Source organism: Anser anser, assembly GCF_964211835.1.
Source record: "Anser anser genome assembly, chromosome: 9".
In the NCBI taxonomy this organism is placed as follows: domain Eukaryota; kingdom Metazoa; phylum Chordata; class Aves; order Anseriformes; family Anatidae; genus Anser; species Anser anser.
The window spans coordinates 28,724,098-28,747,888 of record NC_139729.1 but is presented as its reverse complement, the minus strand read 5'-3'; the positions used below and the strand labels follow the sequence as shown (position 1 = coordinate 28,747,888).

At 44.4% G+C, this 23,791-nt stretch overlaps 1 long non-coding RNA gene across 5 annotated transcripts in view; it reads left to right on the top strand.

Annotated features, from left to right (window-relative positions):
• Positions 1-19,007, top strand: part of LOC310904173 — a 65,419-nt gene extending 46,412 nt beyond the window's left edge. For 2 of the 5 annotated variants that reach the window (XR_014588099.1, XR_014588100.1), the window contains 3 exons: positions 6,387-6,597; positions 14,399-14,563; positions 14,836-19,007. This is a non-coding gene — a long non-coding RNA (uncharacterized lncRNA). The remainder of the gene's footprint in view (positions 1-6,386; positions 6,598-14,398; positions 14,564-14,835) is intronic. The other 3 variants (XR_014588096.1, XR_014588098.1, XR_014588097.1) reach the window with 2 other exon arrangements.
• The last annotated feature ends 4,784 nt before the right edge of the window (positions 19,008-23,791 follow it).

The window sequence follows — 23,791 nt, the reverse complement described above, 5'->3', positions numbered from 1 at the left end:
AGCATATCTAAAACTTAGTATTTTCCACTGACCTTTATCTTTGCAATAGGCTGAACCAAGACCCCCCTGTTCAAGTGCCAGTTGTGCTGGCCTGAGATACGTGTTATATATAGACAGTATTGGCCAGTCTGGATAGTTCCTGAAGGGCATTATATAATTCAGTTCTAGAAAAAAATAAAAACAGGCTTCATAACACTGTGACCATATATTTTACAAATAGAAAGTGTTAGTTTTTGCCTGCAAGTGATTATCAGGTGGTAAAAACATTGTTATTCTGTGCTTGCAGGGAACAGCAGAAGTGTCTAGATTCTTAGAATTCCACAAAAGCTTAACTGATAATTGTTCTGCACTGATATCAGGAAGAGCTTGTGCTTATGTTACTTAACTTAGAGAGCTCATCTCATGTATTGTGAACAGATGTTTCAGATTTGAGTTCAGCCTGGCAGAAGAGAGAACAGTTTACTCCCCAGCATTTTCCATCTTTCATAGTATTACAACCACACACCTCCTAGATATGTTCTGACACCACATCTTCTGCACCACTCCTTTCTGCCTTTAAAAAAAAAAAAGTATTCAGTAGTGATTATTTTTTTTTGACTTGGTGCTTCTTTACCATGAAACTGAAATGCAGACTCCAAAGGAGAGAGTCACTTTATTTTTATATATTTTTATATATTTTTTATATATTTAAACTATATATACTAAGAAAAATGTTTGGGTATAGGGTGTCAAGTGTACCAAGACTAACAAAGGCACTTGACCTTTTATTAATGCTGGCATTTACTATACATATGGAGTTTTTTGCTGTATCCACATGTCTGACCGCTTTGGAGCAAGACTTTTGAGAGACACAGGATGCATCAGGGATAGCACAGGTCTCTGTGTGGTGGGGCTTTAGCTCAGAGTCATGTGGACTGCCTGTGCCAAGCTCATCTGTTTCTGAGCTGTATCAATGGCTGTTGACCCTTTCCTCTCTGTGCGTTGCAGGTAGGTGCAAGCAGAGGTCCTGCCTCCCTGCTTGGTGTACCCGTAACAACAGGCTGGCCTGCTGGGTGCTGCAGCAGGTGCCTGCCTGTGTCAAGGATGGACCCTGCTGGTCCTCAGAGTCTGACAAGGAACATGCAACTTTGCAAATTTTCCTGACTGAAGAATGACTTACTAGCATTGGGTTTTCCTTTGTGTAAGGACACAGCTGCCTGAGCACATTATGTACACTTGTTACACTAATTAGCCCTGTACTTCTCATTCAATATTTATTTGGTAGTTTCAGAGCTTCACACCCATTTACTTAAATGTCTTTTACTTGTCATTGTTTGAACATACATAGCTGCAAAGAAACAATTAAAACCTGCAGTAATACCCTCTCTGAAGTCATCGTGTGCTTTCCACGTCCTGGTGCGTGTTACACAGCCAAACGGTCCTTAATGTTGCAACCCATGTGCATGCAACAACAGGAACAACAGAAGAAGTGTAAAATACTTCTCAACACAGCTGTCAACAATTAAACTGTGTGAGGTTTTGCTGGTGGAGGTTATGAAGAAGCCCGTGGAAATATGAAAGAGCTTTTGAAAGCAAGCACTGAAAATAGGCGCCAGAAACCAAGGAATAGATTGCAGATGGCAAATATATGTATCCGCAGATTGTCAAACAATTTGGTTTGACAAATGGCTGTGATATACCTTGAATCTGTGCAGAGGATGAACTGTCAGGTTGCAGAGCTGTAGTGTACAAAAATAATTAAGCAAGATTAAGCAAGCCTGATACTGTTATTATGGGAGACTCTATATCGATGGCCAGATCCCACAGATAGCTAGGAGTTGGAGGACCTTTCACTCCTGTTAACAATACAGTTCAATTTTTGTGCCATGTTTGCCATCTGCAAACCCTCAGGATCTGCTGTAAGAAAGAAGAAAGTGCAGCAGCATTCACCGTGAGCTGGGCCATGGCAGTGAAACGATCTGCTGGAGACTGGAGAGCAGATGAGTGGTGGTACTGGAAGGACACATCAAGGCCTGCCAGCCCTCGGCTTGGTCCCATCAGAGCCAGAGGAGATAATGTCTGTTGTAAGGAGAGAATGAAGAGAGAGAATTCTAGGAGTGTGTGCTCACAGCAGCCGTGGCGCCCTTGCTTGGTGCTGTCAGGCCATGCTGGGTGGCAGCGCCTGGCTCCCCGGGGTCGCAGTCAGACCAGCTAGCCAATTAGCTTAGATAGAAATAAACTCCCCTTGTTTCTGGTTTTGCCAGTGACCCCTACAGCTGAGCTGCTGGCTAAACCTGGCCATGAACAACCTCTCAGAAGCTGTGAGAACTTTGGAACTGGAGGAAATGGTGCTGTGAGGCTGCAGCAGTGTGGTAGAGCTGCTTCTGTACTGTACAAGGAGCCTTGGCTTGGATGGGAGCTGTTGGCAGTGAAGAAGCACGGAGGCTGCTAGCTGGCTGTGGGCCTCTGTTCACACTGCAGCAGGGTTGGCCGCTGGGCAGTATGCAGCCTCCAGGAGTTTGCTGCTGCTGCTGCAGTGCTGGCAGCTTGGTGCTTGTGCTTTCCTGGGGTTTAGGCACTGTGCAGTCTGCAGAGGAGCTTGCCCTTTCCTCAGTCACCATTTCTCTCACAAACTGTCTGCTGGATTCTCCTGAATGAATAATTTATTCAACTCTTTAAACTGTAAACTGCAGACTAAGTTTTGCCCAGGATAATGCGGCCTGTTAGTGACAGGGGTTTTGAAGAAGGCTGGAAGCTTTCCAGGTCTCAAGACAAGGCTCTGGATTTGGCCATACTGTTTTGGTTTTGGAGACCATGAGGGTGGCTGGAGGTGGGATCTGCAGGGCTTTTAGTATGTTTAAAGTTACCTCTAAGACTGCGGAGCTGAAATGTTTCTGTTGACAATCAGAAGTGGTAAGAGGGGCCACAGACACTTCCTGTCTGTGATGCAGAAACTTGCAAATCTTCCTTGATTCACACCTTATAAGTAAAATTAGCCTGTGCCTAGCTGTTGCCAAACCTTTTCAAGGCTAAGATATTTGTACAAAGGAATTCAGTAACAGAAATGGAATTTGCTCATGGATCAGATTACTGTTATTTCTGGCTGGAAGCAGCACCAGAAATACTTGCAGGGATTTCCACTTTGCTTTTGGAAAGATGTTGTGTATATTGTTGATACAAAAGGAGCTATGTGGGAGGATAATTCATATACATGAAGAGACAGGAAGGGAGATGAGACCAGTGAGGCTGTCACAGCCTTGAATACAACTGTTGAGTTTTGCATTATAACACTCAGTCTCAGTTCATTTTTGAAACATAGATCTTCAGTTGTCGAGAATATTGTGATGTGAGCTGCAATTGCTGCTATTTGGGAAAAGGCATTTCCAGCTGCAAGTCTAAGCTTTTGTACAAGACACAGTTCTTTACGCTAGTTATGCCTCAGTTTCCTGGAGAGATATGCCAGATAACTTCATCTATATGATCATGCAGATGACACTTAATGAAGTGTCATTTTGATGACGTTTCAAGCAGTGTCATTTGTGACACTGACCAAAGTGCTGTTACCTTAAAACAGGAACTCACCCACCAATTGGGAGCTCTAGTCAAAAAACGTTTGGCATTTAAAATAAATCCTGATCAGAGTGGTCTGTATTTTGCAACCAGCTTTAAGTATAGCCTTGGTTCACTTGAAAATGCTCTCCTCACTGACAGAATGAGTTGAAGAGGACTCAGAGGATTGATATTCCTGCACAGCCTGTAAAGGGGCTGCTGAGCACTAGGAATTACAGCCAGTCACCCGTTTCTCTCACATCGTTGGGTTGCCTTGTCAGCAGCAATGACAAAAGGTTGTGTTCCCCCCAGGATGCTGGGACAGAGTAGACATCTCTAACAGAATTAGGAATGTGAGGGAAGCCAAGAACAGCCATAAACTGTAAGCTTTTAATAAACAGATACCTGATTTCTCTTAATACACACAGGCCATTTTCAGAATACATTGAGTCCTCTGATAATAACCCTAAATGCTGAAAAAAATGGTGGAATAAACTGATGTCTATAGTATAATACAAATAGACATTTCTATTCCTGGCAAACTAAGAAATTTAAAGCAAAAAAGTATTTGAAAAGTTTTTACTTAAGAAAGGTTAGGTATGCTACTTTGGTAGGGTTGGATCTATTGCTTCACCCCCCAAAAAATGTACTTGGTATCTCTGAATATCAAGTCACCTTAAGCAATGACATATTTTTCTGGCCATCTTGACTAAGTTTATTCATTCTGCTGGATGGACTGGGCACAAAGAAGTGTATCTCCAAGGAGTGAATTTCTTGGCTCTTTTGAAATTCATGTGAAAGGGACCAGCAACATATGGACTTAGTGTACCCCAGGGTGCAACTGCAGGAGCCTGGGAACATCTCATGCCTGCACCAAGTGTAGGAAGATGGGGGAGAAGAGAGAACTGGCTATCTGCTATGAACTGTGTGGTGATCGTACAAATTATGAAGATGCTTGTAGTATCAGGAGCAGGACTGGCATTTGGGGGGCCCAGCCTGACTGCCCTGGCTGTGCAGGCTGTTCCGCATCGCAGCCACAGTGAAGTGCTCCTTCCTTCCATGGGGTTCCCAGCAGAACTGGGAGATTCTTGTGAAGACACAAGGGCAATATCTGGACCAGGAGATGCAAATAAAATTGCTGGCTAGACCAAGAGCAACTCAGATACGGAGGAAAGACCAGAGGAGGCATTGGTTTGGAAGCACAACACCATCAGTGATCAGAGGATTCAGGTGTGAGCTGAGGCAGAGCACCCTGCAGCTTTTCCAAGGAGACGTATTTATGGATCAGAAACTCCTGGTGTTATGCAGAGCAGTGAACTAAAAATAGAACTGTAACATTTTCCCACAAATTACAGACGAACACACCACAGACAGAAGAGCATACACCCAGTACTTGCATTAAAAGCCTGCAAGAGTCTGCATGCTGCCATAGACTTCACAGCAGGTCTTTAACGCATTTTTTCTATGACAGAAGCAGAGCAATTGCATACTTCTTCATTGTTATGACTTTGCAGCTGTAATGGCAATATGTTAGGAATTACAGGTTTCATTATGGATCTCAAAGAACAACCCTCACAATATATACAATTAAATAGGGAGTATTTTTCTCTGCCTAAAATGTGACATCGCTAGAAAGGTCAATTGAAAGGCTTCCATTCCTTTTGGTAGATTTAGGTACATGTCTTAAAAGATTTTCTGATTTATTTACAAGACATATGCTCATCCAGGCTGGGTTTATTTTGCACTATGATATCCTGATGTGGTGGTTAGCAGGCGATGTTTTCTCTTCCTTGGTTGTTAATATTAGCATCCCCCTATTTTGCTAGGAGCAGCAGCAGCAAAAACTTATCATCACTTCCAAACTTACCTGCATATATGATCAAGTGACAGCACATAGTTACATCTCAAGGTCAAGTCCCTGCTGCTTTCTTACCTGTAGCTGGGGGTCCCGTATGAGAAGTTGGTGGCAACAAAACAGGAAACTTGCCTAGACCTAGGCAGAACCAACTTCTCGGGAAGGAAGTAGTCTTGACAATAGTACTAATGGACATCTACGTTTAGCTGAATTGCTTGGTTTTGCAGTCAGTGGAGCAAGGGACAGCTTGGTAGTTCATGCACAACAACTGTCCTGAGCAAAAGCAGATGAAGTAATTTACAGGTGGGTGCTGCTGCCCAGTCCTTTGAGCACTTCAAGAGCAACGTGAGTGCCATTCAGCCTCCTTGGGCATGTTGCTGCTGCAGGCTTGGGTTCCTCATCAGGTGTTTCTGTAGGCTTTCACTGGTGCTGAGCAATTTCTCTTACTAGTTCTGCTGAATTTTACAGAGGAAATGGAAGTCAGAGTGCTCAAAGTCCATCTCTTTTCATGCTTGTTCCCGTAGAAAGCTGTGATTTCTGCTATGACATCCAAAGTCATGGCCAGTTAAGTCACAGTTGAATTGTAGTGGTCTGATATATGCATCAACCACCCTCAAGCTGGTGATCTTGCTACTCCTCGTGTGTGACCTGTCACAGTGATGTTCAAAGGACACCTGTGCTATTTATAATAAATATTACCAAACTGAATTCCACAAACAAATGCCTTTGCCTTTTGCAGAATCCTTTCCCTCACCTGTGAAAAAGCGTAATGCAGCTAGAGAAGTGGCTTTAATCTTGACCCGAACAGGATGTGGCTGTTGCCAGCAGGAGGGCTCTGCAGATTACTGGCAGCTTGTCTCCCATATGCTGGCAGACAAGTACTCAGTCTAGTACCAACATGCTAGGCGGATTGTCTAGCTCCTATAGCCTGACACCCAACAGACGTATCAAGATGGAATCTGGAATTGCTTTAAAGCCCTGGCTTTTTCCTTTATTTTTACAGTGCTGTCTGACTGCAGCCCTCATTGCCCTGCAGTTGCCCCGATGTGACCTATGCAGCACACTGGTGCCCTTTTGTGCATAACTTCTTTGTGCCATGCAGCACCATCGTGGCCACACCAGCAGACCAGACCATCTGGCAAAGAGGCCTCTGTCATTGCTGAGAAGGGGAACATCAACCAGAACTGTGCTTTGCAGGACACACCTGCCTGCAGGTACTTCTGCGTGTCTCTTTATTGTCATCCGCGTTATCCCTCATGGATATCAGCTAGCTTACAAGCAGTGCCTGGTGGGGCAGAAGACACCTGGAGATGGCTTGTTTTCAGAGCACAGTTGGGAGTGTTTTTTTCTGGAAGACAATGAACATGCAGATGGGAGCGCATGGGAGATGCGTGCATAGCATCGCTGCCAGGCACCCCCATCCATTGGAAAAACTTCCACAAAATTAAAGGTTTATATAAACATAATATTAAATGTTAATGAGCTGGGCCCAGAGTATAGGTTTTCTAACTTTCAAAGATTGATTGCACTGAGGTTCTGCTGACATAGAGCACCTGAGCTTTATTTTCTCTGGTGAATTTGCAGGTAGGAAGGAATACAACATCACGGTAACTGTTAGCAGCAGTTTCAGCTTCCCGTTACACACTCAGCCCTCTTTGAGGATACTCACACAGGCCAAAAGATGACAGGAACACCATAAAAGGTTTTCCCCAAAGAAAACTTTTTGAAGCTAGCTTTTGCTGTTTCTGAGATACATCCAAGATAGTGTTCACACATGAGTCCTTACAGCTCCTTTTGAAGGTCAGAAAGCTTTGTTTTCTTGGAGAAAAGACCATCAGCATTATTTGTGCTGGTCTGAACTTCAAACAAAATTGCTGCTAGAACTGACAGCAGACTATGGTATGCAGCACAGCCCTGTCATGGAATGGATAATCCCCCATCCTTAAATATACTTTTTATTTATGTTGGCAGTGTATATACTGCTAGGGATTTTAGCAGTTATCCCAGACATAACACTTCAAAAGCACCACTGAGGAAACATCTATACAAATCTCTTTCTATTTCAAAACCTTAACTAAATAAATAATGTGAGCAGGCAAATATATTGCAGCTTGTTGAAACTTAATGTAGAAAAATGTTCAAAAGTAAAAGGAAAATATTCAGAGAGTATTTTTTCTATCACACAGACCTGAAAATTGTATCAGCTGGTGGCAGGAAGTGAGATGAAACCCCTATAATCCCATGGGAAACTGTAAGAAACTTCTTACATCTTTTGAATATTCATAAGTCTATGGGGCCAGGCAGGATCCAATCCACCCAAGGGTACTGAAAGAGCTGGTGGAAGTGCTCGCCAAGCCACCTTCAGTAGTTTTTTAGCAGTCCTGGCTAAATGGGGAGGTTAACTAGGAATGTGACACCCATCTACAAGAAGGGCAGGAAGGAAGGAATCCAGGGAACTACAGGCCTATCAGTCTGACCACAGTGCTGGGAAAGGTGATGGATCACCCTGAACTGGTCAGATCATCCTGAGTGCCATCATGAGGCACTGGCAGCCTCTGGTTTGCAGAGTGCACTACAGATGGGGAATGACAGCACTGCACTAATTTCTTTACTTTGGTGTAGATAGGTCTATTGTAACAGAAGGCCTTGTGTAGCACATGGCATCTTCCACTCAAATGGTTGCAGTCAATAATGTCCCACCAGTTGAGCCATCTCACCATACGAATAGCCTTAAGTGCTTCATTAGAGGGCTTGCAAAGGTCTGCACCAATGTCTCTGTATTTGCACATTCCTCAGACTTGGCCTCAAGCTCTTCCAGTTCTCCTACTACTAACCAAACACACTAAAGAGCTGCATCTGTACAAACACCAGCAGTGCAGTGTCAGATTTCTTTCTCTTCTTCACAGTTGTTTGAAAAAAGCAGTTAATGGTATTAGTGGCGTCAGATGTTTAGTGAGGCTTGGGAAGGAGAGACTTGACATTATACCCCCTTTCTTCTGTAACCATGTAACAGACGTTGTTTAAATTTTCTCGTAGTTGTGCTCTAAAGAAATTACCTTGAAATGAAATCAGAGCTGAATGAAACTGAGTATGTCTGATGAGAAATTTATATAGTTTTTGTTTTTATCTCAAAAGCAATGAAAACCTTTAATTTTATTTATTTATTTATTTATTTATTTATTGGGGGTGTGTGGGGGTGTGTGTGTGTAAAAATCCAAACAGGGCTCAGGAATGCCTTTTTATTTAATTGAAACATTTCAGCATTCCCAGAATCAATAGTGGTCAGTTTGTTTCTTGACCTGTCTTCAAAGTCAATTTCCATTTGAAGCGTTTTCCCTGTTAAACTGCATGTTTTGGCCAGCATTTCAGGAACCTGAATCTCTGCAAGTGTCAGGGTCCCCAGGGAGAGGGCAGCACCTTCCAGGGCACATGGAGCAGCTTGGCGATCAAGACATCTGCATTGCATTAGAGGAAACATAATCTTCCTGGAAGCTCTGCAGCTCTAACACAATGTGCTAGTAAGGAGATGCAGCGTGTCATTTGCTCAAACTGACACATAACAGTATTTCAGAATAAATAAAAACATTATGAAATAAGTTGCTTTCATTTTCTCAGCAAAAAGATGAGCATTTTCAGAAAAACTGTTGGTTTTGTTTTCCACACCATTTTGTATTAGATGATTTTTCATCACAAAATCTTCCCAACAGAAAATTTATACCCAGCCCATGGTGAGACAAATGGAGAAGTGTGTGTGTGCGCGTGTGTATTCCTTGTGTAGCACCTCGTGCAGGAAGGTTTGTTTGGTGCTGGCCTCATGCACTGAAGTATCAGAATCTGCTTAAACCTATGCCAATTTTCATCTTGCACTTGCTGGGGGCAAATTGCCCCAAATACTAGTTTCTGAGCAGAAGCCTGTTGAGGATCCTGGGCAGTTCAGGAGCAACAGGGTAGACTGCTGGCAACTGTGCCAGAGCGTATCACTCAAATCCTCCTTGTTCGTTAATGTCACAAGCCAGGGGTCTGGCTTCTGGCTCGTTCTTATGCTGACCGGTTCAATCAGCACAGGCCTGCTTAGAGTTAATTGAATTAAATGGGAAGTTTGCCAGGGATGCCAGTTATCTTGGTTTCTTGGTTTAGTCATTAGCACAAAGACCATGTAAGGATTAGCTGTTGTTTGCTGTCTCAGGTGTCAGTGGTGACAGCAGCTAACAGGTTATGGTCTTTTCAGAAACAGTCTGTTCTGGAGGATATGGCAGCTTTCCTGGCGGATGATATATGTACTGATTTTTTAAAATGCAAGTATTCATTATTGGTATTACTTTATTTTATTCTTCACTTTGAATAACTTAAAGTATTTCATATCATGGGTCTTTTTAGCTGGTAACCTGCACTTGCATTTCCAGGGGCTTTGCAAATCTATGAGACAGACTTACTTGTCTTTCTGAGTGACAGCCTTCAGACAGACTTGCTTTCTGACTCTTCCTGGTCAGCTTCACTGGGTCCCTTGGGGTGCAGTGTTGCAGCTGCTGGTAGCACCGCTGCCGGGCTGAGCCGCTGCTCCTGGGCATCCGCTGGCCTCACTCGAGGCTTGTGAGGAGGGAGGAAGGAGATGGGCTTTGTGATTCTGAGGACTACTGCAGTGATAAATGAATGAGACCAGACTTAACTATTGCAGGAAAGAATGGGGTTTTGCTGTTTTGTATTCTAGATGAGAAATTCTGGTCCTGAAAGTCTGTACAACTACTGAGGAAGCAGTGGGAAAAGTAACATCTGTGAGGGCCCCAGGAGACCCTATAGCAAATCGAGACAGGCTTAGCATTCCTTAAATACTTCTAAGACAAGGGAAGAAACCCAAACTTCTTCCTTCCCCTGCTCCCCAGTGCTTCAGACTTTTGTTCTATTTAATAAACAAGCTAAACAAGGACAATTTCTGAAAGGCCCTGGGTCCATCCTGGTGGGCTGCATGGAGCAGGGAGTGGTGCCCACATAGTAATGAGATGCAACAGTGTTCCGGGGGGATGGCAGCGCTGACCAGCGAGCAGAACCACCGTTGGCAGTCAGCATGACGTGCTGACCTCAGACACTGCCCCTCTCCAGGGCTGGTGGAGGGTGAGGGTCCCCAGACTGCGGCCGTGCCTGTGCTGAGCCCCCCAGCAGAGCAGCTCCTGCCAGCCAGCAGCCTCCAGCCGGGCTGGGCTGCACGGTACCAGGTGCCACGGGGCCACGAGGCCTGGCCAGGAGAGGCCGGAGCCGTGGCTCCTGCTCTCTGTGCTGGGCTTAGCCCCAGCTGGGTGAGAACAGCCCGGGGTGGCTGCACGCCAGCCACTCCATCTAGGCCTCCTAACAGACGCCCGCTTTCACAAACCTCTCCTGCACAATGGGCTTCACAGTTGCGTTCTGAGTCCACGAGTTTGCAGCAATAATCCCAGTGTGTTCTGAGTGTTGTGAAAGGCGCTGTGTGTTAGGGAGTCATTTTAAACTGTTTTTGAGACTTAAAAATTTCTGAACTTTCAAACTGAATTCTGGTGATTAAATATTATTGTTGAACTCAGCATGAAATATAGAACAAAGCCTAAATCTGGTGGTGCTCTTGACTTCAGCAGTAAACTCTGACAGCATTTTTAATATATAATGTATTTTAGTAGTGAATGCTTAAAATTCTTCCTGTGCTTTGTGTCAGCTATTTCTCTCTCTTCTGTGGTTAGCCTGAGATCCTGCATTGGAATGAGCAACATGGAGATCTAAGACATGATAAGCTTATCCTAGACTGGTCTAATACAAGTTTTGTAGGACAGTATAGATACTTACTGGCAATGCTATTGAGTTTTTTTCTTTTTTTGCCCATTATGTGCAGTTCCTCCTGCATATTAATGAATAGGGCAAAGACCACAATAGCCAGTGAACTAAGTCTAGCAAATGCGGTAGATGCAGACTGCTGCTGGTCCTGCTTGCGCTGCACCACTCCGTCAAGGTGCACCACGAGCATGGTAAGCTGGCTTCTGCCAGCAGGCAGCGTGCAAGGTGCCCAACTGCAGGCACTGATAGTGATGCTCTGACATGCCAGGATCAGACATACAAGCCTGCGTGCCCCGAGGCAAAGCTGCCCTGAGGCATGAGTCTATACAGACCACATGTTCTGGTCCTTCCAGCTTGGAGGTGGCTCCAGCTCCTTCTGCATAAGGATACACGCACTGGATCGATGTGCCAGGTTGACTCTGCGAAATAGTGTGCATAAGGCTGAAGATGTGTCCTGACAAGCCCCACAAGAAGGTTCGTGGCACAGCAGGGCTGTGCTCCTGCGGGAACCTCTTTGTTGCTGACTGCAGACGCTGTAGCCCTAGCCAGCCTGCTTGGTCAGAGCCTTTGGATGCTGACTTTTCATAGATAGATCCTCTTTCATTCATGCTTGAAAGATTTCAACAGGACTCATCTCTCACCTTGTTAGACCCTGCCTGTCTAAGATCACTAAGTCTGCCCTATCACTGGAAAATTGCTCACTGTCATGGATAAGTCAGAATTAATGTTCTGTGGCACTGGGAGTATGGTTCAGTATAGGGTCAGTGTGGTGCTGTGTGATAGCATGTGGCTACATGCCATGACCTACCGTCCAGCCTATGAGAGTTACAGTTCCTAAGGCACAGTTGTTAATTTCCCATCTACTTTGGAGTATTGTCAGGAAATAAAATACGCAGGACTTAGACAAATCCTGAATCCATGAAATGCCTTTTGCACTGCATGAAAACAACACACAAATATTTCTTTCATGTAAAATATACCTGATGTTTCATTGATTTCAAAGAGAAATGCATGTGAAACTGTAACCGCAGTAAAAAGTAAATAAAATTCTAACTGCTTGCTGAAATCAAAAACCCACAGTAATTATATAAGGGTAGAGCTGGTACAAAAAGTAGTCTTCGTTAGAGACAAAATGAGACAGAGGTGAAACATTATGCTAGTATTTCATCAAGGGTAGCACTTAAGTAGTTCTTTACAGAAAGGAATTGCAAAAGGTTTGTATCAAAGTAACTTTAGCCTAAGTTATTTGTAAAAGAGGAGATAAACATCTCTTTTTGGTATTTCACAGATAAGCTTATCAGATATGATAAATATGGCAGAGAAGTAATGAGAGCCTTCAAAAGATATTCTTTGTTCCTGGGCCCTTTTCTGGAGAACTTAATGTCCTGAGGGGACACTGAAACAACAGTTGCCTGTATTAAGTGAAAAAGCAGATATGTTCAAATTACTGTACTGTAATGTACTTTGTGACCTGCGTGTTTCAATGAGTACTGAAAATCTTCAGACTGACTTCCAAAGGCTGGCGGGTTTCATGCTGCAGGAGGACAACCTTAAGGCACTTTCCATTAAACCCTCTACCACTGCACTGCTTTCCTGAGCAGGGATGCTCCTCAGCGGCATCCCGGTGGTGGACCTGCTGGTCTTGCTGGCATGACTGTATACGTGGGCTTCCTTTATACTCAAGCTATGGTGGGAGCGGGAGGATGACTGCATACCCTCCTGGAGCAGCAGCCAAGTGTGGCTGGTGTCTCAGCCCTCTGCAGGAGAGCTGCAGGCATCAGTGCCCTTGCTCAGCGCCTGGTCCTTAGCACAAAGTGAAAGGATGCAAGTGGCCCATGAGTGCAGCCAGTGATGGAGCTTCTGCCCAGGGAGTTGGGGTGAGCTGCCATCAGCCCCTCGGGCTTTGGGGAGCTCAGGATGGCCCCACTGCATGGGAGGAGGGTGCAAAGGGCTAGCATCAAGCAGCACGGCCACCTGGGGCTGCAGGGTGCCCAAAGCTCTGTGCTCTCCCGATCTGGGTGCATGATGAAGTCTGCTGGTCCCTGGGCCAGCCAAGCAGCACTGAGTGCTTGGCTCTGCATCCCTCTGCTCCTCAGGCAACAAACTGAAGTTGTGCTGCGGTGGGGTGCAGCTGCAGCTGCAGCGTGTCCCCAACAGCAATATCTGGGAAGACAAAAGGTGGTGAGGGAAGACAACGTGCACAACACCATTCCATGCAGATCCCTGCGCTGGCTGTGAGGGGAGACAGCTCAAGACTGTTCTCACAACTGTTCTTCCTCTGAATTCACCTCTATTTCTTACTCTCCCAACCCCAGTGGAAAGCAGATAGAAATCAGGACAAACAGAAGGAAATCTGGGCAGGAACTCCCGGAACTCCAAGGTGCTCTCAAGGATGTCAGGGGAGAACGACATGTGCTGTGCCACCATGTTCAAGTTCCCAAACGAGGGAAGCTTGGAGGAAATGAAAAATGTGCCTCTCAGATCAGGTTCCTTCTGAGGAAATTTGGAGGAAGCAGGGGAATGGTCAGGACAGAGCCAAGGCAGAGGTGGTCCAGCAGCAATGTGCAGAGCCAGAGTGAAGCTGCCCTTGTCCTGCTGCAGCCTCCAGTCCTTCCCCAGGTGTGCCTGGGCCCTGTTGTCATTTCAGAGCGGGGGCAGCAAGTTAGGCTCAGTCCCACCAGAAAGAATGCACCTTGAGGAGCTGTGCAATGCACTGGAAGATCGGTCCCAGGTTTTTTTTGTTCAGATTGAATGAATAACGCAAACCAAAACTCCTGAAGGTTACAGTAATGGAAAATAACAATTAATATTGTTGTTCAGCCAATGTTTTACATCACGTAGAGATCAGATGTTTAGCAATAACACTGATTTACAATGACAAATATATGACTGTCCTAATTACCTAGTACCAGGTTTTACCACCCTTTTTACTCAGCAAGTGGTTTTCCTGGCTGGATGTGGTCCTACTGACTGTGATCAAGGCAGGGACCTGGCTGATGGAAAATGAAGGTGTGCAGCAAGTATTTCTCTTGTCTCAGTCTGGCAACAGTGCTTTTAGGATTTGCGTCTGTCATCCACTAATCTTCTGCTTGCTTTTTCAAATGTACCTTCATAATCTTAAATACGTGCAGCTGCCACTGAAACTCTAGGCAAAACTGCATTACAAATGTTACCTTCTTTTCTGCTGCCATTTGATTTATCATTGGCTTTCCATTTCAGATCTGCTGTTTTCTGTTTGGAGCCTTTATTGTAGGAAAACCTGCACATGAAGAAAGGAAAAAAGAAGTAAATGGAAAACAAACCAGAGTCATGTCCATTAAATTCTTCTGCGGAAATGCTGGCCTGCCTTCTTCAAGTATTTGGACCTGCTGCAGAATATGCAAGGTAAAAATAGCAAGCAGAGTACTAAAACAAAGAGGGAATAAAGATTAACACAGAGGATCTGGTGGCCTAAATATAGACAATTCTGCCCTTCTCCAGTGACTTACGGTAACAGAGGAATTATACAGCCAGCATGATTTGGCCAATACCCAAAGTATAACACAGAGATCTGACAGCAGCTAGAAAGTGTGGCATTCTATTTGGCACAGCTGTCATGTTGTACTAAGGCCATTACTTCCCTTTAATCCTAATTAATGCTCTCTCTTTCCACTCAGGCAGGTTCTCTGGTCAGCAGTAATTCTGGGGTCTGGTTCTGCTCTCCCTCAAGAGCTGTCAGTCTTCAGGCAGCTTGTTGCTTTGTGCTCCTTCCACACAGGAGCAGACGAACTCATGAATGAAACATTACTGATACTGAAGAGAACTCCTGGCATCCACCTCAGCAGAAGAAACTGACTTATCATTCATTGAAGACATCCGTACTTATACAGGGAATGCATGCTCACATGGCGGTGCCAAGCCAGGGCTGCCACTGGAGGAGAGGGACAGAAACGGGAGAGGAAAAGGGGGTGGAGGAGAGGAGAAGGATGAGAAGGAAAAGAGGAAGAGGTGAGGGAGATGTTCCCCTGCTACATACAGATGCTGCACTGCCTGCCAAAACAGCCCAGCCTGTGGGTTGCCCTGAGGGTGCCTGCTTAGCCACCCTTGGAGGAACTGCCACCTGACCTCCTCCAGTTGGGCTCTGTTTTGACCCTAAACCTAAAAAACTTTTGCAGTCTGAAAATACTGAAACGGTTTGTTCTTTTTTTTGGTTGTTGTTCTTTTTTTTGGTTGTTGTTCTTTTTTTTTTTAATTATTATTATTATAGATATGATATTACTAAAAATAGACCTGCATGTGCAAGTTTGAAATGTTTCATTTCAAACACAAGTACAACATAAATGCAGTTGGAGTGGAACTTGTCTTGCATCAAGAAATCAAAGCAGGCATGAAGGAAGAGAGCATGTTGTGCTGAACAGTGTATGACTGTTCCATGGGGCAAGATGGATTGACCATATGTTGGTATCCACGACTTTATGCAAATTCTGTGTCTGTGAAAGTTACCTAATTAAGTCAAGTTCCTGAAACATCTCAAATGGGGATTTGCACAACTTGTCTTTGAACTGATGCTCACTGCTGCTACCGGCACGTGTCCAGGAGCCGCTTGGCTGCGCGTGTGTCTGAGCCACCCAAGGCAGCTGCGGTGCAGCAGGAGCAGGAGGGGGCACAGCACCAACATGCCACCAGTTCCTGGTGTCTGTGTTTGCTGCGGAGACACCTGAGGAAGGTCTTTTCTCAGAAGAACCGTGCCTTACAGGGTGTGCAGGAGGGTCTGTCTCCACGTCAGCTGTCAGCCAAACAGATGAGTAACAAACCTCCAAAATCAGAGTTTTTCAGCTCAAGAGTAGTAGAAGAAGGTGAAACTGGCACTGCTCAGCTAAGTGTGGATATCTCTGTGTAAATCAACCCTGATGGCTGAGAAATTGAAGTTGGTAGATGTAGCTAAGACTTTTAAAAGGCGTCAGAGGTAATCCATTGATCTATTTACTAAGATATTGCCAAGTTGTTTTTTTTTTTTTAACCAGACAACCTCTTGAGAGCTGCGTATGTGTAATTGTTGATTCTGTTCTTTTATGGTCTGCAAAATGTTGGGAATAGTGAATACTGTCCAGAAGATTGGAAACATTTTTGAGGTCCGGCGCCTCTACTGGAAATCTTTGAAATAGTTTGCAAGAATATGGTTAAAGCAATACAGTCAGCCTTGAGTAATTTAGTTGTCTCCCCCTGAGGAACCGATAATGACAACTATTGGAGACACTGCTGGGTTGCACGGACCTCTGACAAATTTTATGTCCTTATGTTTTCAAAAGTATCTAGTACTGGAGGCAGTCTGTGTTCTCCAGAAAACCTTGATGCTGAGAAGCCACTTTCATTATCTTGATTTGTGCAACATTACCCCAGTTGTCCCAGCAGAGGTGCAGATCCTTATGCAATAATGACAATTTGCAAAAGTTACTTTCTGTGGAAACTCTAGAAATAATCAGCAGATCTTAGTAACCCCAGGCCACAGGCAGGAGGAGGAAGGAACAACACACTGCTGTAGAATTACAGAATGCTTTGGGTTGGAAGGGACTTAAAAAAACCTATACTTTGTCTTGATTTGTTCTCATTTAGTGCATGTCCCAGAAGGATATCCTTGAGCTTTTTCCAGTCATCTTGCCTCTGACAGCTACTCCAAAAGCAACAAATGTCTAGCAAGCATCCAAGTGCCCTGCAAACCAATGAACCTTATCTTCAACTTGAATCTGGAGCAACTGTAGTGAATAAATCAGTTTTTCTGCATTTGATCTGGTATGTGGTAGGTGACTGCTTTGTCCAATACTTCTAGTATGATGCCTTAAAGACTTGAAACCTGGGAAGAGCTGCAGTATCTTGTCAAAAATTCAGATGACCATGAGGAGCCTTTGTTCAGCACTAAGCCACTTACATACATAGACAGCATTAATCATCTGGTGTACACAGAAAACCATGTGAAGCTTCAGAGGAGAGCTGTAGATGTTCCTTGTTCTTCAGGGGTCACTTGGTAACAGTGCATGGAAGTTGGGATTATGTGACCATCCCAAGGCTTCGACACGTTTCAGTTCATTTAAATCCATGTTTTAATTTCCTATTTATTATCACATAGCTTATTGCTTTGTTAGAGACACAAATTTGTAATGCCTGGAAGGAAAAGCTGCAGTGTCAACTCACCTTTAACTTTAGACTTTGGAGAGATCTCACAGAAAGCAATCACAGATCTCCAGGTTTAGAAGCCCTGCTGTTTGTTTGTCCACTTGGTGTGCATGTGTGTCTGTGTTTAGAGACGTGTTTTTGTTTGTTTGATTGTTTGTTTTTCCAAAAGCTTGGAAGTGGCTGAGAATTATAAGAATCTACTGAAATGTGTATTTGAAAATCTCATCCATTCTCAGGGCAACAGTAAACTATACCAATTTTGTAAAAACAGACAAATTTTGAAGGTATGAGCCTTTGATGCTCAGCCCCAAAGCACTGCCATGTGGCCAGGCATTCTCATCCACAGGCTGGGATTTCTCAAGAGGTGCCAGCCCAGCTGTTTGTACAATTACAGACTTCTACAAAGCTACCTCATTTTTTCCCCAATTTCAGTGTGTTTTCATTTAACAAAGAAAGTACCTGGAAAATTACCCAGAAATATCTGACCTTTGGAAAGACCTCTAAGGCACAGTACAATTACCTGATGTTCACTGAACTGGTTCACGTGGTTCCCACTCTGAGTGATTTTCTAGGTTTACCCAAGTGTGAAGAGGGGTCTGGTTATATGGAGGAGGGCAAAGGAGAGAATAAACTTCGTGAAGGTGCAAGAAATCCACCAGGGAATTTTACAACTTATGTTTGCTTCAAGGGAAAGAAAGGGCAAATAAAGGTACCCAAGTCAAATTAGCTTTTTGGATTTGAACTTCAAAAGAAAGTAACAGAGGAAAGATCTGAGGTATCGGTAGCTTTTAGTATAAACTGTTTCATTGCATTAGGTAGGCATTGCAGACTACGTCAAACTTAGCTTTCTTAGCCACATGATAAATTCTTTTTTTTGTCTTTTTTTTTTCTTTTTTTTTCCCAAGTATGATAAAAATGTAACAAAAATGACATTTTTCCCTTTCAGCTTTTCTTTCCTTCTGCCTTTGCTTTCACTGCACACGGGAGATAACTTGGCTAGCCCATCACCTGTGTTCACTCCAGGGGCTTGCCGTGGTGTTTCTGCAGCCCTTTCTATTGCATGTTCCTTGACACTGGAACAAAGTATGTGAGTTATCTGGGGCTGCAATCTCTATTAGGCTTTAGGGAAAATACCTTTCTAAGGAAATAAATTCCATGGTTGGCACAAATGTGCCTCTACTATGCATTCTTTTTTTTTTTTCTTCAGTGGAAGGTATAAGCAGGTGTACATAAAAGTATGACTTTGATAGCTTTGTATTGACAGAGACACAAAGTGGTGTTTTTGCCTGCTGCCCCCTCTGCTCTGAACTGCCAGCAGCACTAGAGGGGAATGCAGGGAGACGGACCTTCGTACTTTGTGAGAGCAGTAATATCTGAAAACTTGAAGACTGCTTAAGACTAGAGAGATGGATTTCTGTCTTTGATCAGAGAGAGCACAGTATGCAAAAGGAAGTACATTTGCACAAAAGAAAATTATTTTGAATACTTTTGGAATAGAAGGACTTCCACAAATAAAAGCAAGTAGTCAGTGCCCCTTCTGCCTGTGTTATTGAGCAAAAGGAGCAAATTCTCCAAGACTGGCTAGAAAGAGAAGAACATCATCATGGAACTGTAGCAATGAAGCAGTTTCTAAATATGTGGTGTAATATCTTTCCAATAAAAGAAATTTCAGAATTTACATTTGAGATAGTAGCTTCTGAGTGGAAACTCTAAATCTACACAGAGACAAATCAAAAATTTTGATTACTCCAGTCTTTTAATCTTACTGTATAAAATAGCAGTAACCTCCTGAGTCCATGGAGAATCATAGTCTGTTCTGCCTGAGAAGTCCTTTGATGACAGAAAGCTTCACGGGGTACAAGGTTTGATTGTGCCCACTGTGGTCTACAGCATGCATCTGGTGTATGACTGAAGTCCTCTTCTCTAGGGACTTTAACCACGATGTCCTAATGGTGAGTGCTCCCATACTCCAAGGCATGGAATCAACACCCGGAATTGCAGACAGGTGCCTAAACCTCAAATCAAACACTAAGGTGCCCGTGAGCCTTGTAGCTGCCAGCACAGCTGTGGGGTGCATACCACGGAGCCCAGCCTCATCCCCACTGGGACCTACGACCTTGGCCTCCTGAGGAAGCTGTCCTGGTCCTTGCAGGTGCAGGATGTGCTTTCAGCTGCCATCCCAGCAGTCACGGCACTTGTCTGTGGCACAGGAAACCCCAGGACCACATTTCTGCTCTGGCTGGGGGTGCGAGGGCTTCAGGCAGGGCTGGCCTGCCGGTCCCTCAGCAGGAGGGTAGTGCTGCGCCTGCTGGCTCCACTTTGCATGGGATACCGAGCCTTGCATGGGGCCAGATGCTAGAACCCAGCTCTGCAGTGGGGCTGTTGGTGGATTTGGTTGTGAAGCCAGTACTGGTGTTGCTCCAAGCACGGCTGTGGCACCCAGCATGAGGTGGAGCAACTTCCACCACAGGCTGCATGCTTCACCTCAGGATCCAGGCACTACCCAAATGAGCAGGATGGGGCTGAGGCCTTATCTAACCTCAGTTAGATCCCTGCTCCTGGTGGGAGCTCTGCCCAAGCAGTGGGTTACTCAGCGACAGAGCCTCTGTGCAGGCTGGGGCACCCACCGGCAGGAGGCAGCTTGTGACTATGAATGGCGCCTCCACAGGAAGAGGGACAGTGGTGGTGGGCAGGCAGTGACCTGGCTCTCCATGGAGCAGTGTGTCCCAAAGCATGGACTGATTGCACCTTTCTTGTTGATATGTTATGGGACTGTTCCCCTTACTGATATGTGGGGTCAACATGCAGAGTTTAAATTTGGGTCCTAAGTGTTAGTGTCAAGTTTCCACAGAATTTTGTGTCTTTGGATCTGCTGTTTTTCCACACAAGCTCGTGGAGTGGGAATAAAACTGTCCTTTGGGACAAAAGCAGAACATCTTAAAAATAGGTGCTCACATAAACTCTGAAGGCTGAGGTGCTCTAAAAGCAGTAGTCTTTCATCAGTGTTTGTTTTCAAGCTCAGGAACAACTCTGAGTGAGACTCACTTCAGTTCAGGGATACAGAAAGGAAAATCGTATGTTAGAAGTAAAAGAAGAACCCTGAATAAGAAGATTTTTCAGAAAGCCATTTCTTACCCTAGGTAAGATTTTCAGATCAAAGTGAATGGTTATTCAGGAAGACACTGAAGCACGTGGTTAGAATACTAGCTCCCAGACTTTCTCTGGCAGCAGCCATGCTGGAAGACCAGTTTAGTCTAAGCTCACAGCAGCATAAATAGGGAAGAGGTGGAATTCATCAGGCCAGTGCCTCCTCTTTTTGGAGGCTGAGCAATGCGCACAGGTCCATGCTCCTGAATTCATGCCCGTTCTGGCATTTTGTCTGCCTGATACTTAAGCCTGTGCACTTATCTTGGTCTATGCAAAGTTCACCAAGGTCTGCCAAGCCTACAACAGTTACTTATGGGCCACAGATGGATGCCTCATCTTACTGGAGAGATTTGTGGAAGTTTTCTGTCTTCCTGTAATGCATACTGCTTGTTAACAGCTGATCCTGAAAAGGCGCTGACATAAGGGCATCAAGGAGTATGGTTTTACAGACATGCACTCCCTGCATTTCTGACTAAAAGAGTATGTGCTGAGTAGTTAAACTATGACAGAAAGACTGAAATATTTGAGAGGTTTATAACGGATCCTGCTTTTAACTATCTGTAGCCCTGTTTGGAGAAGGGTTGTAGTTAGTACATGCTTTTAGCTTGAATTTGCACTTCTTCAGTCTGGAAAGAAGAATGGAAGGAACGTTCTGGGCACAAATTCCATGTACATCTCACACCATCTGCTAATATCATGTGTGAGCCACTCTGCTGCCAGAAACTGAGGAACAAAGACAACATCATTATGGAGAAAATTGCACTGCTCCAAAAATGAGACTCGTGCTACAGATAACTTGATAGCTCCGTGCCTGTTGGGGCCAAGGTTGGGGCCAAGTCCTGTTCGCCTGACGCTTGCATAAAGCCAGGATAATGTCACTGAAACCAGTGAGGGACCTTACAGAGGCAAAGCTGTTCCTGCTGAGCCTAATCAGCAAGTAAGTTTTATAATCAATTTAGTATGATGGCCTTGTTGGAATCCCAGAAATGAAATTTGTGTGTGTGTGTGTGTGTCGAGGTGTGTGTGTGTTGGGGGGTAAGCCTTAATTGTGTGATACACATCAGGCTTTACCACTGCAACAAGCGTGATGGGACCGAGACACCCTGTTCTCAAAGTGCAAGACCCTGGTGTGTGGTAGTGTGTGGCTGGCTCCCTCCTGCTGCTCAGGAGCAGGGAGACAGGCGAAATCCCCAGGGAGTAAACATGAAAACCAAGACTTACAAATGTGGCTTTTGAGCTGTAACCCAATCTCTCTCCTTACCATGTGGCTGGCATGGTAAACTCAAAAAAAAACACAAAGAGAAATTTTGCTCAGAACAGCACTTCAAGGCCCTCTGTTGTGTGCTGGTTTACAATGGCTGGGTAACAAATGGGACTGTTTATGACAAAGAAAATAATGAAACATAAATTTGTAAGTCAGGCTAAACATGTAAGTAACATGGAAAAAAATATGTACAAATGACTGCAGATTTTTTTGTTTCTTCCTTTCTTTACTACATGCTATTAGAAAAGACGCTGGTCCACAATCATCTCTCTGTGAGTAGCACTCTCTGTATCTGCCTGCAGTCAGCTGAGCTCCATCCTCCTCCAGGATCCAGACTGTGACATTTCAGAAAAATGTTATTAGTAGATCTCAGAGGTGTTTAAGTTTCAATGTGGAGCTGGTACAAGCACTACCTGATTGCTCTGACAGTCCTCTCAAAGGCAGAACAAAGAGGGAAATTTATGCCTTAACAGACTGGAGTGTGTATTTTCACCATTACTGATGGAGCAGGAGGAGGCATGAAACCCTCTGAGAGGGTTTCTGCATGGCCCACACTATTTTGAGGTCTCCCTTTCTGCTTGGAAAGCTTCCTTTCTTTCTCAGTGGTATGTGTAATGCTGGAAACTGGCACCAGGTTTCCTGCTTGATGTTACATTATGAAGTAGTTGATAACATTTTTAGGAAGGGAGGGGGAGCTGTTTATAAATAGCCTTTGCTTATTTCAGGTTTCTTATTTCCCTGTTCGTAAATTAGAGCAATTGTATTTGTGACAGTACCGGATGAATGCAAGCACAAAGCTAGCTGGAACAATGCAGTTACTGCAGGCATCCACTGCGATCTGACACGCTGGCACCAAATTCTGGGCGGGCCGGGCAGATTACATACGTGCAGAGAATGCAATGTTTCTACCAAAGATGTGCAATCTCCTGGTTCTTGCATCACTCTGAAACCTGCCACATTTCCACAGATCTCACAGGCACCTGGGAAAAGGTTTTTATTTCCTTATTCACAGGTAATAACTCAGCTTCACTGTCACTGTAGCTTTCATGGCTACAGTTTTGTGAAGTAAATGTAAGGATCTGGCTCTTAGATAAATCCATGACCAACTCTTATGCAGCAATGCAGACATCAGCATGTGTGTTGAGATGCAATAAAAAATCATGCAACCTTCTCACCAAGTGCCAACCTGGTTCTCTGAAGGAAACCCATGTGGGAGCAGAGCTGTGACTGCAGCACTCCTTGGGTGTCCTCTTTCCCCCACATGCTGCAGCAGATGGCTCGGATTCACGGGCTCCTTCCCATTGCCCTGGCCAAACACGACGTCCTGTGCTTGCAGGCACCACCAGAAGGCTGTGTCTGCGCGGCCCAGATGGACTGAATTACATGGATGTGTAATCTTCCCAATGGGAACGATGGTGCAGCATCCTTACAAGTTTGATAGTCAGAATGTAAGACCCTGGAGCTGGAGTTACTCTTCTGTTTCTTGCTTCTTCCCAGCACAATGCTCACGTGTTTGCTGATGCACAGAGGCACTGACTTCCTCTCAGTTGCTCACTGAGCAGTGTGGCTGCAGTTTGGCAGTCATGCTCACTGTCCTTCATGTTAAACTGCCTGGACAGTACAAATTGCTTCAGCTGGTGGCTGAGCTTACAAGGCCGTTCTGTGGTCTGGGCTGAATATTGCTGCTGAGGCTGTGTACATTACTTCCAGGAACCAAAAATGCTGTCATTTCATCAATTTTCTCCTGAAATTATTTTTTAATATGTAAACTAATTTTCCTGGAGTTAGTTTCAGGGCTCTCCTCCTTGTAAAATCCACCTGTCATGATTTTAAATAATTCTTCCCCCTCTGAGGTATAATCACCTTGGATCACATTTTTCTCCTCTTTGCTTCAAATGAAATAAATTCACCTCTTCTTTTTTTTTTTTTTTTTTTAATTATGTGTCAGTGCTTTATCACTTTAATCACCCAATGACTTGTTTAGTTTTAAATCTCCAGAAAGGTAATATCCTACAATAGTATTACAGAGTTTCATGGGAAAGTTCTTATAT